Raw genomic sequence first — 19,487 nt, forward strand, 5'->3', positions numbered from 1 at the left:
ACTGCTCTGATAAGGGTATACCGTGAAGATTGGTAGAGCAGCTTAGTATACATTTTTTGCAAAAAACGTATCAACCAAATACCCTGTTTTTTACATCTTTTACTAGCACTTGCGGATTACTGCAACATTTTTTCAAACTGAGTGTTTTTGGTTTTACTATTCTCTTTTGTGTCTTCAGGTTTCTTGGTGGTGTGTGAACATGATCATACAGACTTGTTCACTGTGCGGGTAGCCCATGTGTTCCTGTTTCCATAATTGTTCTCTTGTGTCTACAAGACTGGGGAGTTCCACCACTCCTCTTGGGCTATCTACACAAAAGCTGTTCTACCCTGTATGCACACATGGATTTTTTCCTCTCTGAACCCTGTTCACACAGGTTATATACAGATGATCAGGTTTTTAAATACATCAGATAGGGATTGCATACATTAGTTAGGACTGCTCTGATAAGGGTATACCGTGAAGATTGGTAGAGCAGCTTAGTATACATTTTTTGCAAAAAACGTATCAACCAAATACCCTGTTTTTTACATCTTTTACTAGCACTTGCGGATTACTGCAACATTTTTTCAAACTGAGTGTTTTTGGTTTTACTATTCTCTTTTGTGTCTTCACTATGTATATAGTGTAAGATAGTGAAGGGAATCATATGCGAGGGTCAATATGTGTCCCCCAAGATGTGCATAGAAGCATATTAAATCCCCTGGAGCACATTATAATCAGAGTTGCACCTGTGGTTACAATGCAAAATAAAAGAGAATGTGAATTTGGTCAAACTATTTGACCTGGCCAGATTTAAGAAAACCTGACATGGGCTTTTATTTTTGGAGAGACCTATGGGAATAGTAGTGAGATGGGTCTCCCCCTCCACTTTTTTGGAGTGGCCCATGTCCACGATTCCCATTTAAACTTTCAGTTGAAGTCTGGGTGTGTCAGGGTACGTTTCCATGGTCAGTAAACGCTGCGGGTTTGACTCTGCTTTCATCCGGCCAGATGTTACAGCATAGTGGATGGGATTTGAAGAAATCCCATCTCCACTATGCATGCCGGGACGCTTCCGGCTTCCCTGCGGAGACAAACATGCGGCACATCTTTCGAGACCGCAGCATGTCAATTTATCTTGCGGAGACGCTCCATCTCTTTGGTTGTCAGTGCCAGCTTGCTGTGATTGCCACCCAGTGGTCGGCACTCATAGCAAGTCAGCAATTTTGCTATATGGAGGCGATCTGATCATCGCCTCTATGTAGCAGTGCCGATCGAGTTATTGTGGCAGCTTCTGGTCTCCTATGAAGACTATTGAAGCATGCCAGAAGTGAAAAAAAAATGTTTTTATAAATATAAAATAAAAAAATATATATATATATAAAAGTTCAAATCACCCACCTTTCACCCCATTCAAAATACAATAGAAAAAAATCAAACCTACACATATTTGGTATCGCCGCTTTCAGAATCGCCCGATTGATCAATAAAAAAAGGATTAACCTGATTGCTAAATGGCATAGCGAGAAAAAAAGTCAAAACGCCAGAATTATGTTTTTCTGTTGTTGCGACATTGCATTAAAATGCAATAACAGGCAATCAAAAGATCGTATCTGCACCAAAATGGTATCATTCAAAAGGTCAGCTTGGCACGCAAAAAATAAGTCCTCCCCAACCAGAGATCACGAACAATGGAGACTCTACGGGTATCAGAAAATGGTGCAATTATTTTTTTTTACAAAGTTTGGATTTTTTTTTCACCACTTAGATAAAAAGAACTTAGACATGTTTGGTGTCTATGAACCTGTAATGACCTGGAGAATCACAATGGCAGGTCAGTTTTAGCATTTAGTGAACCTAGAAAAAAAAAAGTGTGGGAATGCACTTTTGTTGCAATTTCACCGCACTTGGAATTTTTTTCCCATTATCTAGTACACGACATGGTAAAACCAATGGTGTAATTAAAAACTACCACAAAAAATAAGCCCTCACACACACATTGACAGAAAAATTAAAAAAGTTATGGCTCTGAGAAAAAGGGGAGCAAAGAAAACCAAAAACACAAAACCGAAAAAAGCTCCGGGGCTTAACGGGTTAAAACATTGTTTCTCAAAGTGTATGGTTGAGGCATAGGTTCCCTCTTGCCAGGCATTGAGTGAATCCCATCAGCAGGCGTTTAGACTCCAAACTAACGTCACCTGTGTGAAGTCTCCATAAAGTTGATTACATCCATACCTTTGTTTTATAAGTCCGTGTCTCCATTTTATAAAATCCTTTGGTGAATGTTAATGTAAATAAGCAGCGAGTGCAGGGGGTTTGGCTCTCGAGCCTCTCTGCCTCTTTCCTTGCCCACCACCGGCCTCCTGTTAGTGACTGACAGATTACTCTTCTCTGTTACCTGCTCTCATGCCCAATATTTTGCCCAAGCGCTGTCATTATCGACATTATCGAGGGAGTCAATATTCTGTCACTCATAAAATCATCAGTACTTTGCTCTGTGGTGTTTGTCGCATGGCTGGGAAAGTCTTTTGTGATGTGGTTTCGTATTTCCCCTGCAGGGGGATTGTGCATTATTTCATGCTGTACTGTGGTATTTTTTTGGCATTCCTATAGATACTGTATGCTGCCTCATGGTATTTGTATGACCCTCACCAGAAGGGCCTGTCTGATCGCGGGCTGCCTTTTCTGCTACATTGCTAACAGAATCGGTTTTCTCAAGATACCCATACTGTTAAGGGCTCATACTCATTTGTGCGAAACTCGGATGAGTCTCACATGTTAATACCTGGCGCTACTGCCGGTACTCAGATCGGAGCGTGCAGCCGCATAGCAATACATGCAGCCGCAAGCTCCGCTCCTCTGTGCCAGGTGCAGTGCCGGGTAATGTCGTGCGAGACTCATCCAAGTTTCCCGCAAGTGAATATGAGCCCTAAGAGTTTTGATGGAGCACAAAGTCGTTGACTTCCGTCACTTACCCCAGCAGGGGCAACAGTAGAAATATTGGTCTTGTACAAAATCTTAATTTCCTCCATCCAGGGTAATATTAGTAATATATCCCCTCTGCTGCTTGGTACTATATCTTTAAAATATTTTTTTCCTTTTTTTCGTTTTGAGAAAATAAATGAACTTTTATTAACATTTTTTCAGGCCGGTTTCACACGTCAGTGGCTCCGGTACGTGAGGTGACAGTTTCCTCACGTACCGGAACCACTGACACACGTAGACACATTAAAATCAATGCATCTGTTCAGATGTCATTGATTTTTTGCGGACCGTGTCTCAGTGTGCCAAACACAGAGACATGTCAGTGTTCGTGAGAGTGCACGTATTACACGGACCCATTAAAGTCAATGTTGTCCATGTGCAGTCTGTGTGCCGTGCAGGAGACAGTGATACATTAAGCGCTGTCCCCCCCACTGGTGCTGAAGCCGCGATTCATATCTTCCCTGCAGCAGCGTTTGCTGTAGAGAAGATATGAATAATTGTGTTTAAAATAAAGATCTGTGTGCCATGTGCGCCCCCCCGCTGGTCTGAAAATACTCACCCGGCTTGCTCCCTTGCTGGCGCTGCTTCCAGTTCTGGCCGCATCTTCTACTCTATGCGGTCACGTGGGGCCACCGATTACAGTCATGGCACACTGATGTGCCACAGAAACGTAGGGGCACACGGACACAGATAACTCCGGTACCGATTTTTTCCGGTACCGGAATTATCTGGACGTGTGGGACTGCCCTCACTGGAAGTGGATGTAATAAAAAAATCCTAAGGTGATCACTGATTCGCGCCACATTTGCTTGGAGTGTATTTTTTTTCTGAGAATCTGGTTCTTGGAGATGTGGACCACATGGGCCTGTGTGATTTCAAATGCCAGGATAGAACTTCAGCCCCAGTCCATACCGGCCCCACAGCACACCCTGTGTATGTGAAAATCGGATGTGTGAATGGCCCCATAATATACCATGAGTATGTGAAACTAGGACGTGTGAATGTCCCCATAGTATACCATGGGTATGTGAAAATGGGATGTGTGAATGGCCCCATAGTATACCATGAGCATGTGAAAATCTGACGTGTGAATGGCCCCATAGTATACCATGGGTATGTGAAAATCGGATGTGTGAATGGCCCCATAGTATACCATGGGTATGTGAAAATCGGATGTGTGAATGGCCCCATAGTATGCCATGAGTATGTGAAAATCAGATGTGTGAATGGACCCATAGTATACCATGAGCATGTGAAAATCGGACGTGTGAATGGCCCCATAGTATACCATGGGTATGTGAAAATCGGACGTGTGAATGGCCCCATAGTATACCATGAGCATGTGAAAATCGGACGTGTGAATGGCCCCATAGTATACCATGGGTATGTGAAAATCGGATGTGTGAATGGCCCCATAGTATACCATGAGCATGTGAAAATCGGACGTGTGAATGGCCCCATAGTGTACCATGGGTATGTGAAAATCGGATGTGTGAATGGCCTCATAGTATACCATGAGTATGTGAAAATAGGACGTGTGAATGGCCCCATAGTATACCATGAGCATGTGAAAATCGGACGTGTGAATGGCCCCTGTTGTGAATTCTGTGGCTGAATTCACTCCTGTGGTCACAAGTGGTACTGCAGCTTCTGAGCTTCCTCCCTCAGGTGTTCTGGTGAGCTCGTTAACTGCTTCATTACTTAACTCCGCCTGATGCTGCTATCCTTGCTCCTTGTCAATGTTTCAGTGTTGGATCTGAGCTTCTCCTGATTGTTCCTGTGACCTGCTGCTCTGTATAGCTAAGTGCCTTTTGCTTTTTTGTTGCTTTTTTCTGTCCAGCTTGTCTTTTGTTTTGCTGGAAGCTCTGAGACGCAAAGGGTGTACCGCCGTGCCGTTAGTTCGGCACGGTGGTTTTTTTTTTTGCCCCCTTTGCGTGGTTTTGCTTTAGGGTTTTTTGTAGACTGCAAAGTTCGCTTTACTGTCCTCGCTCTGTCCTAGAATATCGTGCCCCACTTTGCTGAATCTATTTCATCCCTACGTTTTGTCTTTTCATCTTACTCACAGTCATTATATGTGGGGGGCTGCCTTTTCCTTTGGGGAATTTCTCTGGGGCAAGTCAGGCCTATTTTTCTATCTTCAGGCTAGCTAGTTTCTTAGGCTGTGCCGAGTTGCCTAGGTAGTTGTTAGGCGCAATCCACAGCCGCTTTTAGTTGTGTTTAGGATAGGATCAGGTGTGCAGTCTACAGAGTTTCCACGTCTCAGAGCTCGTTCTTGTATTTTTGGGTATTTGTCAGATCACTGTGTGCGCTCTGATCGCTAAGCACACTGTGTTTCTGGATTGCCTTCATAACACCTGTCATTAGCAAACATAACGGTACAAGGAGCCAAACTAATGATTCTCAATAGAGGGAAAGAAAAAGTTCTGACATCATTTTTTTTTTTTTCTGCTCTGTGTTCACTTTTTTTTTTCCCCTAGACATTTGGGTGATTCTGGACACAGGTGTGGACATGGATATTCAGGGTCTGTGCTCTTCAATGGATAATCTCGTTATAAATGTACAAAAAATTCAAGATACTATTGATCAGAAATCTATGTTAGAACCAAGAATTCCTATTCCTGATTTGTTTTTTGGAGATAGAACTAAGTTTCTAAGTTTCAAAAATAATTGTAAGCTATTTCTGGCCTTGAAACCTCATTCTTCTGGTAATCCTATTCAACAGGTTTTGATTATTATTTCTTTTTTGCGCAGCGACCCTCAAGACTGGGCATTTTCTCTTGCGCCAGGAGACCCTGCATTGAGTAGTGTCGATGCGTTTTTCCTGGTGCTCGGATTGCTGTACGATGAGCCTAATTCAGTGGATCAGGCTGAGAAAAATTTGCTGGCTTTGTGCCAGGGTCAGGATGATATAGAAGTATATTGTCAGAAATTTAGGAAATGGTCAGTACTCACTCAGTGGAATGAATCTGCGCTGGCAGCTTTGTTCAGAAAGGGTCTCTCTGAGGCTCTTAAGGATGTCATGGTGGGATTTCCTATGCCTGCTGGTTTGAATGAGTCTTTGTCTTTGGCCATTCAGATCGGTCGACGCTTGCGCGAGCGTAAATCTGTGCACCATTTGGCGGTACTGCCTGAGGTTAAACCTGAGCCTATGCAGTGCGATAGGACTATGACTAGAGTTGAACGGCAGGAATACAGACGTCTGAATGGTCTGTGTTTCTACTGTGGTGATTCCACTCATGCTATTTCTGATTGTCCTAAGCGCACTAAGCGGTCCGCTAGGTCTGCCGTCATTGGTACTGTACAGTCCAAATTCCTTCTGTCCATTACCTTGATATGCTCTTTGTCGTCATTTTCTGTCATGGCGTTTGTAGATTCGGGCGCTGCCCTGAATCTGATGGATTTGGATTATGCTAAACGTTGTGGGTTTTTCTTGGAGCCTTTGCGGTGTCCTATTCCATTGAGAGGAATTGATGCTACACCTTTGGCCAAGAATAAACCTCAATACTGGGCCCAGCTGACCATGTGCATGGCTCCTGCACATCAGGAAGTTATTCGCTTTCTGGTGTTGCATAATCTGCATGATGTGGTCGTGTTGGGGTTGCCATGGCTACAAACCCATAATCCAGTTTTGGATTGGAATTCCATGTCGGTATCCAGCTGGGGTTGTCAGGGGGTACATGGTGATGTTCCATTTTTGTCGATTTCGTCATCCACCCCTTCTGAGGTCCCAGAGTTCTTGTCTGATTATCAGGATGTATTTGAAGAGCCCAAGTCCGATGCTCTACCTCCGCATAGGGATTGTGATTGTGCTATCAATTTGATTCCTGGTAGTAAATTCCCTAAAGGTCGATTATTTAATTTATCCGTGCCCGAACACGCCGCTATGCGCAGTTATGTGAAGGAATCCCTGGAGAAGGGACATATTCGCCCATCGTCATCACCACTGGGAGCAGGGTTCTTCTTTGTAGCCAAGAAGGATGGTTCGCTGAGACCGTGTATTGATTACCGCCTTCTTAATAAGATCACTGTTAAATTTCAGTATCCCTTGCCATTGTTATCTGACTTGTTTGCTCGGATTAAGGGGGCTAGTTGGTTCACTAAGATAGATCTTCGTGGTGCGTATAATCTGGTGAGAATCAGGCAAGGAGATGAATGGAAAACTGCATTCAATACGCCCGAGGGTCATTTTGAGTATCTAGTGATGCCGTTCGGACTTGCCAATGCTCCATCTGTGTTTCAGTCTTTTATGCATGACATCTTCCGTGAGTATCTGGATAAATTCCTGATTGTTTACTTGGATGACATTTTGATCTTCTCAGATGATTGGGAGTCTCATGTGAAGCAGGTCAGAATGGTTTTTCAGGTCCTGCGTGCTAACTCTTTGTTTGTGAAGGGATCAAAGTGTCTCTTCGGTGTGCAGAAAGTTTCATTTTTAGGGTTCATCTTTACCCCTTCTACTATCGAGATGGATCCAGTTAAGGTCCAAGCCATCCAGGATTGGATTCAGCCGACATCTCTGAAAAGTCTGCAAAAGTTCCTGGGCTTTGCTAATTTTTATCGTCGCTTCATCTGTAATTTTTCTAGCATTGCCAAACCATTGACCGATTTGACCAAGAAGGGTGCTGATTTGGTTAATTGGTCTTCTGCTGCTGTGGAAGCTTTTCAGGAGTTGAAGCGTCGTTTTTGTTCTGCCCCTGTGTTGTGTCAGCCAGATGTTTCTCTTCCGTTCCAGGTCGAGGTTGATGCTTCTGAGATTGGAGCAGGGGCGGTTTTGTCACAGAGAGGTTCTGATTGCTCAGTGATGAAACCATGTGCTTTCTTTTCCAGGAAGTTTTCGCCCGCTGAGCGTAATTATGATGTGGGCAATCGAGAGTTGCTGGCCATGAAGTGGGCATTCGAGGAGTGGCGTCATTGGCTTGAAGGAGCTAAGCATCGCGTGGTGGTATTGACTGATCATAAGAACTTGACTTATCTCGAGTCTGCCAAGCGCTTGAATCCTAGACAGGCCCGTTGGTCGTTATTTTTTGCCCGCTTCGACTTTGTGATTTCGTACCTTCCGGGCTCTAAAAATGTGAAGGCGGATGCTCTGTCTAGGAGTTTTGTGCCCGACTCTCCGGGTTTATCTGAGCCAGCGGGTATCCTCAAGGAAGGAGTCATTGTGTCTGCCATCTCCCCTGATTTGCGGCGGGTGCTGCAAAAATTTCAGGCGAATAAACCTGATCGTTGTCCAGCAGAGAAACTGTTCGTCCCTGATAGGTGGACTAATAAACTTATCTCTGAACTTCATTGTTCGGTGTTGGCTGGTCATCCTGGAATCTTTGGTACCAGAGAGTTAGTGGCTAGATCCTTCTGGTGGCCATCTCTGTCACGGGATGTACGTACTTTTGTGCAGTCCTGTGGGATTTGTGCTAGGGCTAAGCCCTGCTGTTCTCGTGCCAGTGGGTTGCTTTTGCCCTTGCAGGTCCCAAAGAGGCCTTGGACACATATTTCGATGGATTTCATTTCTGACCTTCCCGTTTCTCAAAAGATGTCAGTCATTTGGGTGGTCTGTGATCGCTTTTCTAAAATGGTCCATCTGGTGCCCTTGGCTAAATTGCCTTCCTCCTCTGATTTGGTACCTTTGTTCTTTCAGCATGTGGTTCGGTTGCATGGCATTCCTGAGAATATTGTTTCTGACAGAGGTTCCCAGTTTGTTTCAAGGTTTTGGCGAGCCTTTTGTGGTAGGATGGGCATTGACCTATCCTTTTCCTCGGCTTTCCATCCTCAGGCTAATGGCCAGACCGAACGAACCAATCAGACCTTGGAAACATATCTGAGATGTTTTGTTTCTGCAGACCAGGATGATTGGGTGTCCTTTTTGCCGTTGGCTGAGTTCGCCCTTAATAATCGGGCCAGCTCGGCTACCTTGGTTTCTCCATTTTTTTGCAATTCTGGGTTCCATCCTCGTTTCTCTTCAGGACAGGTTGAGTCTTCGGACTGTCCTGGTGTGGATTCTGTGGTGGATAGGTTGCAGCAGATCTGGACTCAGGTAGTGGACAATTTGATCTTGTCCCAGGAGAAAGCTCAACTTTTCGCTAATCGCAGACGCCGTGTGGGTCCCCGACTTCGTGTTGGGGATCTGGTTTGGTTATCTTCTCGTCATATTCCTATGAAGGTTTCCTCTCCTAAATTTAAACCTCGTTTTATTGGTCCGTATAGGATTTCTGAGGTTCTCAATCCTGTGTCTTTTCGTTTGACCCTCCCAGACTCCTTTTCCATACATAATGTATTCCATAGGTCGTTGTTGCGGAGATACGTGGCACCTATGGTTCCATCTGTTGAGCCTCCTGCCCCGGTTTTGGTGGAGGGGGAATTGGAGTATATTGTGGAGAAGATTTTGGATTCTCGTGTTTCTAGACGGAAACTCCAGTATCTGGTTAAATGGAAGGGTTATGCTCAGGAAGATAATTCCTGGGTTTTTGCCTCTGATGTTCATGCTTCCGATCTTGTTCGTGCCTTTCATGCGGCTCATCCTGGTCGGCCTGGGGGCTCTGGTGAGGGTTCGGTGACCCCTCCTCAAGGGGGGGGTACTGTTGTGAATTCTGTGGCTGAATTCACTCCTGTGGTCACAAGTGGTACTGCAGCTTCTGAGCTTCCTCCCTCAGGTGTTCTGGTGAGCTCGTTAACTGCTTCATTACTTAACTCCGCCTGATGCTGCTATTCTTGCTCCTTGTAAATGTTTCAGTGTTGGATCTGAGCTTCTCCTGATTGTTCCTGTGACCTGCTGCTCTGTATAGCTAAGTGCCTTTTGCTTTTTTGTTGCTTTTTTTCTGTCCAGCTTGTCTTTTGTTTTGCTGGAAGCTCTGAGACGCAAAGGGTGTACCGCCGTGCCGTTAGTTCGGCACGGTGGTTTTTTTTTTGCCCCCTTTGCGTGGTTTTGCTTTAGGGTTTTTTGTAGACTGCAAAGTTCGCTTTACTGTCCTCGCTCTGTCCTAGAATATCGGGCCCCACTTTGCTGAATCTATTTCATCCCTACGTTTTGTCTTTTCATCTTACTCACAGTCATTATATGTGGGGGGCTGCCTTTTCCTTTGGGGAATTTCTCTGGGGCAAGTCAGGCCTGTTTTTCTATCTTCAGGCTAGCTAGTTTCTTAGGCTGTGCCGAGTTGCCTAGGTAGTTGTTAGGCGCAATACACAGCCGCTTTTAGTTGTGTTTAGGATAGGATCAGGTGTGCAGTCTACAGAGTTTCCACGTCTCAGAGCTCGTTCTTGTATTTTTGGCTATTTGTCAGATCACTGTGTGCGCTCTGATCGCTAAGCACACTGTGTTTCTGGATTGCCTTCATAACACCTGTCATTAGCAAACATAACAGGCCCCATAGTATACCATGAGCATGTGAAAATCGGATGTGTGAATGGCCCCATAGTATACCATGGGTATGTGAAAATCGGACGTGTGAATGGCCCCATAGCAGGGCTGGACTGGCCATTGGGCAATTCTGGCAAATGCCAGAAGGGCCTGTCTGGTTGTGGGCTGCCTTGACTACTACATTGTTAACAGAATCGATGTTCTCAGGACACCCATACTGTTAACAGCTGTGACAAAGCACAAGGTCACTGACTCCGTCACTTACCCTAGCAGACCACAGGTATCATTTGAAATATTGGCCTTGTAGTAAATCTTTCTTTCCTCCATCCAGGGTAATATTAGTAATATATTCCATTTGGTTCTTGGGAACAGGAACAACATGGGCCTGTTTGGTTTCAAATGCCAGGGCTGAATTTCAGCCCCAGTCCGTACCTGCCCCATAGTATACCATGAGCATGTGAAAATCGGATGTGTGAATGTCCCCATAGTATACCATGGGTATGTGAAAATCGGATGTGTGAATGGCCCCATAGTATACCATGAGCATGTGAAAATCGGATGTGTGAATGGCCCCATAGTATACCATGAGCATGTGAAAATCGGATGTGTGAATGGCCCCATAGTATACCATGGGTATGTGAAAATCGTATGTGTGAATGTCCCCATAGTATACCATGAGTATGTGAAAATCGGACGTGTGAATGTCCCCATAGTATTCCATGGGTATGTGAAAATCGGACGTGTGAATGGCCCCATAGTGTACCATGGGTATGTGAAAATCGGACGTGTGAATGTCCCCACAGTATACCATGAGTATGTGAAAATCGGACGTGTGAATGGCCCCATAGTATACCATGAGTAAGTGAAAATCGGATGTGTGAATGGCCCCATAGTATACCATGAGTATGTGAAAATCGGATGTGTGAATGGCCCCATAGTATACCATGAGTATGTGAAAATCGGACGTGTGAATGGCCCCATAGTGTACCATGGGTATGTGAAAATCGGACGTGTGAATGGCCCCATAGTATACCATGAGCATGTGAAAATCGGACATGTGAATGGCCCCATAGTATACCATGAGTATTTGAAAATCGGACGTGTGAATGGCCCCATAGTATACCATGGGTATGAGAAAATCGGACGTGTGAATGGCCCCATAATATACCATGGGTATGTGAAAATCGGATGTGTGAATGGCCCCATAGTATACCATGAGAATGTGAAAATCGGACGTGTGAATGGACCCATAGTATACCATGGGCATGTGAAAATCGGACTTGTGAATGGCCCCATAGTATACCATGGGTATGTGAAAATCGGATGTGTGAATAGCCCCATGGGATACCATGAGTATGTGAAAATCGGAAGTGTGAATGGCCAAATAGTATACATAGTAACATAGTAACATAGTTAGTAAGGTCTAAAAAAGACATTTGTCCATCCAGTTCAGCCTATATTCCATCATAATAAATCCCCAGATCTACGTCCTTCTACGGAACCTAATAATTGTATGATACAATATTGTTCTGCTCCAGGAAGACATCCAGGCCTCTCTTGAACCCCTCGACTGAGTTCGCCATCACCACCTCCTCAGGCAAGCAATTCCAGATTCTCACTGCCCTAACAGTAAAGAATCCTCTTCTATGTTGGTGGAAAAACCTTCTCTCCTCCAGACGCAAAGAATGCCCTCTTGTGCCCGTCACCTTCCTTGGTATAAACAGATCCTCAGCGAGATATTTGTATTGTCCCCTTATATACTTATACATGGTTATTAGATCGCCCCTCAGTCGTCTTTTTTCTAGACTAAATAATCCTAATTTCGCTAATCTATCTGGGTATTGCAGTTCTCCCATCCCCTTTATTAATTTTGTTGCCCTCCTTTGTACTCTCTCTAGTTCCATTATATCCTTCCTGAGCACCGGTGCCCAAAACTGGACACAGTACTCCATGTGCGGTCTAACTAGGGATTTGTACAGAGGCAGTATAATGCTCTCATCATGTGTATCCAGACCTCTTTTAATGCACCCCATGATCCTGTTTGCCTTGGCAGCTGCTGCCTGGCACTGGCTGCTCCAGGTAAGTTTATCATTAACTAGGATCCCCAAGTCCTTCTCCCTGTCAGATTTACCCAGTGGTTTCCCATTCAGTGTGTAATGGTGATATTGATTCCTTCTTCCCATGTGTATAACCTTACATTTATCATTGTTAAACCTCATCTGCCACCTTTCAGCCCAAGTTTCCAACTTATCCAGATCCATCTGTAGCAGAATACTATCTTCTCTTGTATTAACTGCTTTACATAGTTTTGTATCATCTGCAAATATCGATATTTTACTGTGTAAACCTTCTACCAGATCATTAATGAATATGTTGAAGAGAACAGGCCCCAATACCGACCCCTGCGGTACCCCACTGGTCACAGCGACCCAGTTAGAGACTATACCATTTATAACCACCCTCTGCTTTCTATCACTAAGCCAGTTACTAACCCATTTACACACATTTTCCCCCAGACCAAGCAGTCTCATTTTGTGTACCGACCTCTTGTGCGGCACGGTATCAAACGCTTTGGAAAAATCGAGATATACCACGTCCAATGACTCACCGTGGTCCAGCCTATAGCTTACCTCTTCATAAAAACTGATTAGATTGGTTTGACAGGAGCGATTTTTCATAAACCCATGCTGATATGGAGTTAAACAGTTATTCTCATTGAGATAATCCAGAATAACATCCTTCAGAAACCCTTCAAATATTTTACCAACAATAGAGGTTAGACTTACTGGCCTATAATTTCCAGGTTCACTTTTAGAGCCCTTTTTGAATATTGGCACCACATTTGCTATGCGCCAGTCCTGCGGAACAGACCCCGTCGCTATAGAGTCCCTAAAAATAAGAAATAATGGTTTATCTATTACATTACTTAGTTCTCTTAGTACTCGTGGGTGTATGCCATCCGGACCCGGAGATTTATCTATTTTAATCTTATTTAGCCGGTTTCGCACCTCTTCTTGGGTTAGATTTGTGACCCTTAATATAGGGTTTTCATTGTTTCTTGGGATTTCACCTAGCATTTCATTTTCCACCGTGAATACCGTGGAGAAGAAGGTGTTTAATATGTTAGCTTTTTCCTCGTCATCTACAACCATTCTTTCTTCACTATTTTTTAAGGGGCCTACATTTTCAGTTTTTATTCTTTTACTATTGATATAGTTGAAGAACAGTTTGGGATTAGTTTTACTCTCTTTAGCAATGTGCTTCTCTGTTTCCTTTTTGGCAGCTTTAATTAGTTTTTTAGAGAAAGTATTTTTCTCCCTATAGTTTTTTAGAGCTTCAATGGTGCCATCCTGTTTTAGTAGTGCAAATGCTTTCTTTTTACTGTTAATTGCATGTCTTACTTCTTTGTTTAGCCACATTGGGATTTTCCTATTTCTAGTCCTTTTATTCCCACAAGGTATAAACCGCTTACAGTGCCTATTTAGGATGTTCTTAAACATTTTCCATTTATTATCTGTATTCTTATTTCTGAGGATATTGTCCCAGTCTACCAGATTAAGGGCATCTCTAAGCTGGCCAAACTTTGCCTTCCTAAAGTTCAGTGTTTTTGTGACTCCCTGACAAGTCCCCCTAGTGAAAGACAGGTGAAACTGTACAATATTGTGGTCGCTATTTCCTAGATGCCCGACCACCTGCAGATTTGTTATTCTGTCAGGTCTATTAGATAGTATTAGGTCTAAAAGTGCTGCTCCTCTGGTTGGATTCTGCACCAATTGTGAAAGATAATTTTTCTTGGTTATTAGCAGAAACCTGTTGCCTTTATGGGTTTCACAGGTTTCTGTTTCCCAGTTAATATCCGGGTAGTTAAAGTCCCCTATAACCAGGACCTCATTATGGGTTGCAGCTTCATCTATCTGCTTTAGAAGTAGACTTTCCATGATTAAAAGAGGTCTGGATACACATGATGAGAGCATTATACTGCCTCTGTACAAATCCCTAGTTAGACCGCACATGGAGTACTGTGTCCAGTTTTGGGCACCGGTGCTCAGGAAGGATATAATGGAACTAGAGAGAGTACAAAGGAGGGCAACAAAATTAATAAAGGGGATGGGAGAACTACAATACCCAGATAGATTAGCGAAATTAGGATTATTTAGTCTAGAAAAAAGACGACTGAGGGGCGATCTAATAACCATGTATAAGTATATAAGGGGACAATACAAATATCTCGCTGAGGATGTTTATACCAAGGAAGGTGACGGGCACAAGGGGGCATTCTTTGCGTCTGGAGGAGAGAAGGTTTTTCCACCAACATAGAAGAGGATTCTTTACTGTTAGGGCAGTGAGAATCTGGAATTGCTTGCCTGAGGAGGTGGTGATGGCGAACTCAGTCGAGGGGTCCAAGAGAGGCCTGGATGTCTTCCTGGAGCAGAACAATATTGTATCATACAATTAGGTTCTGTAGAAGGACGTAGATCTGGGGATTTATTATGATGGAATATAGGCTGAACTGGATGGACAAATGTCTTTTTTCGGCCTTACTAACTATGTTACTATGTTATATTTGGGGGTTTGTAACAGACCCCAATGAGAATTTTGTTACCATTTTTCCCTCCATGAATTTCGACCCATATGGACTCGACATCCTCATTCCCTTCGCTAATATCCTCCCTTAAAGTGGACTTTAGACAAGACTTTACATAGAGACAAACCCCTCCTCCTCTCCGATTTTTACGATCCTTTCTAAACAGACTGTAACCCTGTAAGTTAACTGCCCAGTCATAGCTTTCATCTAACCATGTCTCGGTTATTCCCACTATGTCAAAGTTACCTGTAGATATTTCTGCTTCTAGTTCTTCCATCTTGTTTGTCAGGCTTCTGGCGTTCGCGAGCATGCAGTTTAGAGGATTTTGTTTTGTTCCAATCTCCTTGCTGTGGATTGTTTTAGAAATGTTCTTACCTCCCTTCTGAGTATGTTTTCCTGGTTCTTCTTTGTTCGAGTCTAATGTTTTTCTTCCCGTCCCCTCTTCTTCTAGTTTAACGCCCTCCTGATGAGTGTAGCGAGACTTCTGGCAAATGTGTGTTTCCCAGGTTTGTTGAGGTGTAGTCCGTCTCTGGCGAGGAGTCCATCGTAATTCACACCGTGGTCCAGGAATCCGAATCCTTGTTGTCTGCACCATCGTCTTAGCCAGTTGTTCGCATCAAGGATCCTGTTCCATCTCCTGGTGCCATGCCCGTCTACTGGAAGGATAGAAGAAAAAACTACCTGTGCATCCAGTTCCTTAACTTTCTTCCCCAACTCTTCAAAGTCCTTGCAGATTGTCGGTAGGTCCTTCCTTGCCGTGTCATTGGTGCCAACATGAATCAGAAGAAATGGGTGGACGTCCTTGAAGCTGAAGAGCTTTGGTATCCTATCGGTCACATCCTTGATCATCGCACCTGGAAGGCAGCATACTTCTCTTGCGGTTATGTCCGGTCTGCAGATGGCTGCTTCTGTGCCTCTCAGTAGTGAGTCTCCCACCACCACCACTCTTCGTTGCTTCTTGGCTGTACTTTTTGCTGTCACTTGTTGCTGTGTGCCCTTTTCTTTTTTGCTTGCTGGTATTGCTTCATCCTTAGGTGTGCCATCTTCATCCTCTACAAAGATTTGATATCGGTTCTTCAGTTGTGTGGTTGGTGATTTCTCCATCGTCTTCTTGCTTCTTTTGGTCACATGCTTCCACTCATCTGCTTTTGGAGGTTCTCTGACACTTTTTTCACCTTGTGTGACCAGTAGAGATGCTTCTGTTCTGTCTAGGAAGTCTTCATTCTCTTTGATGAGTTTCAAAGTTGCTATTCTTTCTTCCAGACCCCGCACCTTTTCTTCTAAAAGGGCCACTAGTCTACACTTCTGACAGGTGAAATTGGATTCTTCTTCTGGTCGATCTGCGAACATGTAGCACATGCTGCAGCTGACCATGTAGGTTGTCACATCTGCCATGTTGCTCCTAGATCCTGCTGACTTGCTGTGTGTTTTCCTTCTTGTGTAATCTACTCAGCCAAGCTTTCTTGCAATAATGTCCTACAGGCAAAAATGGTGATGCTTTCCAAGCAGCTGGTCCCGGCTGTACCCAACGATCTTCTTGCTGAGGCAGACTTTTCGCTTTTCCCAGAAGGCACCTGGAATATGCAAATTATCCTCCTCAAGCTTGAATCCCTGGTTTGGTGATGCTTTCCAAGCAGCTGGTCCCGGCTGTACCCAACGATCTTCTTGCTGAGGGAGACTTTTTGCTTTTCCCAGAAGGCACCTGGAATATGCAAATTATCCTCCTCAAGCTTGAATCCCTGGTTTGGTGATGCTATCCAAGCAGCTGGTCCCGGCTGTACCCAACGATCTTCTTGCTGAGGGAGACTTTTCGCTTTTCCCAGAAGGCACCTGGAATATGCAAATTATCCTCCTCAAGCTTGAATCCCTGGTTTGGTGATGCTTTCCAAGCAGCTGGTCCTGGCTGTAGCCAACGATCTTCTTGCTGAGAGAGACTTTTCGCTTTTCCCAGAAGGCACCTGGAATATGCAAATTATCCTCCTCAAGCTTGAATCACTGGTTTGGTGATGCTTTCCAAGCAGCTGGTCCCGGCTGTACCCAACGATCTTCTTGCTGAGGGAAGCTTTTCGCTTTTCCCAGAAGGCACCTGGAATATGCAAATTATCCTCCTCAGGCTTGAATCCCTGGTTTGGTGATGCTTTCCAAGCAGCTGGTCCCGGCAGTACCCAACGATCTTCTTGCTGAGGGAGACTTTTCGCTTTTCCCAGAAGGCACCAGGAATATGCAAATTATCCTCCTCAAGCTTGAATCCCTGCTTTGGTGATGCTTTCCAAGCAGCTGGTCCCGGCTGTACCCAACGATCTTCTTGCTGAGGGAGACTTTTCGCTTTTCCCAGAAGGCACCTGGAATATGCAAATAATCCTCCTCAAGCTTGAATCCCTGGTTTGGTGATGCTTTCCAAGCAGCTGGTCCCGGCTGTACCCAACGATCTTCTTGCTGAGGGAGACTTTTCGCTTTTCCCAGAAGGCACCAGGAATATGCAAATTATCCTCCTCATGAATATCATGAGGATGTGAAAATCGGACATGTGAATGGCCCCATAGTATACCATGAGTATGTGAAAATCGGATGTGTGAATGGCCCCATAGTATATCATGAGCATGTGAAAATTGGATGTGTGAATGGCCCCATAGTATACCATGAGTATGTGAAAATCGGACGTGTGAATGGCCCCATAGTATACCATGAGCATGTGAAAATCGGACGTGTGAATGGCCCCATAGTATACCATGGGTATGTGAAAATCGGACGTGTAAATGGCCCCATAGTATACCATGGGTATGTGAAAATCGAACGTGTGAATGTCCCCATAGTATACCATGGGTATGTGAAAATCGGACGTGTGAATGGCCCCATAGTATACCATGAGTATCTGAAAATCGTATGTGTGAATGGCCCCATAGTATACCATGGGTATGTGAAAATCGGACGTGTGAATGGCCCCATAGTATACTATGAGCATGTGAAAATCGGACGTGTGAATGGCCCCATAGTATACCATAGGTATGTGAAAATCGGATGTGTGAATGGCCCCATAGTATACCATGAGTATGTGAAAATCGGACGTGTGAATGGCCCCATAGTATACCATGAGTATCTGAAAATCGAATGTGTGAATGGCCCCATAGTATAAAGTGGGTATGTGAAAATCGAACGTGTGAATGGCCCCATAGTATACTATGAGCATGTGAAAATCGGACGTGTGAATGGCCCCATAGTATACCATGGGTATGTGAAAATCGCATGTGTGAATGGCCCCATAGTGTACCATGAGTATGTGAAAATCAGACATGTGAATGGCCCCATAGTATACCATGAGTATGTGAAAATAGGACGTGTGAATGGCCCCATGGTATACCATGAGTATGTGAAAATCAGACGTGTGAATGGCCCCATAGTATACCATGAGTATGTGAAAATAGTACATGTGAATGTCCCCATAGTATACCATGGGTATATGAAAATCGGATGTGTGAATGGCCCCATAGTATACCATGAGTATGTGAAAATAGTACATGTGAATGTCCCCATAGTATACCATGAGTATGTGAAAATCGGACGTGTGAATGGCCCCATAGTATACCATGAGTATGTGAAAATAGTACATGTGAATGTCCCCATAGTATACCATGAGTATGTGAAAATCGGACGTGTGAATGGCCCCATAGTATACCATGAGTATGTGAAAATAGTACATGTGAATGTCCCCATAGTATACCATGAATATGTGAAAATAGGATGTGCGAATGGCCCCATAGTATACCATGAGTTTGTGAAAATCGGACGTGTGAATGGCCCCATAGTATACCATGGGTATGTGAAAATCGGACGTGTGAATGGCCCCATAGTATACCATGAGTATGTGAAAATCGGTGTTACGATCGCTGCGCATACTTACCCGGCTTCTCACATCCCTCGGCGCACTCGCTCTCCTGTCCAGCGCCGCTCTGCTTCCTCCTTCGCCGGCTCTCGGCGTCCAGTCTCCCTGCGCATGCGCAGTCGCGTCTCCTCCGCCACTGAGCCCTCCAACATGGCGGCGCCCATCGGGTATTTCTTCCCGGCGTCTCCCTAGGTAAGACGCCTTTGCTTTGTAGGTGCACTGTCTGCCGTCAGTGTCCCTATGTCCTAGGCTCCCTTTCGCCATTCCTGTTTCCCTGCTCAGTCTTCGCTTTGTTTCAGTGTTTTGTCCAGCCAAGTTCCGTGTTCCTGCTGTGTTCCACCAAGTTCCGTGTTCCTGCCGTCTTCTGCCAAGTTCCGTGTTCCTGCTGTGTTCCACCAAGTTCCGTGTTCCTGCTGTGTTCCACCAAGTTCCGTGTTCCTGCCGTCTTCTGCCAAGTTCCGTGTTCCTGCTGTGTTCCACCAAGTTCCGTGTTCCTGCCGTCTTCTGCCAAGTTCCGTGTTCCTGCTGTGTTCCACCAAGTTCCGTGTTCCTGCTGTCTTCCACCAAGTTCCGTGTTCCTGCCGTCTTCTGCCAAGTTCCGTGTTCCCGCTGTATTCCACCAAGTTCCGTGTTTCTGCCGTCTCCTGCCAAGTTCCGTGTTCCTGCCGTCTCCTGCCAAGTCCTGTGGTCCAGCCTTGCCCGTCATC

This window comes from Ranitomeya imitator, chromosome 2, assembly GCF_032444005.1.
Source record: "Ranitomeya imitator isolate aRanImi1 chromosome 2, aRanImi1.pri, whole genome shotgun sequence".
Lineage (NCBI taxonomy): Eukaryota > Metazoa > Chordata > Amphibia > Anura > Dendrobatidae > Ranitomeya > Ranitomeya imitator.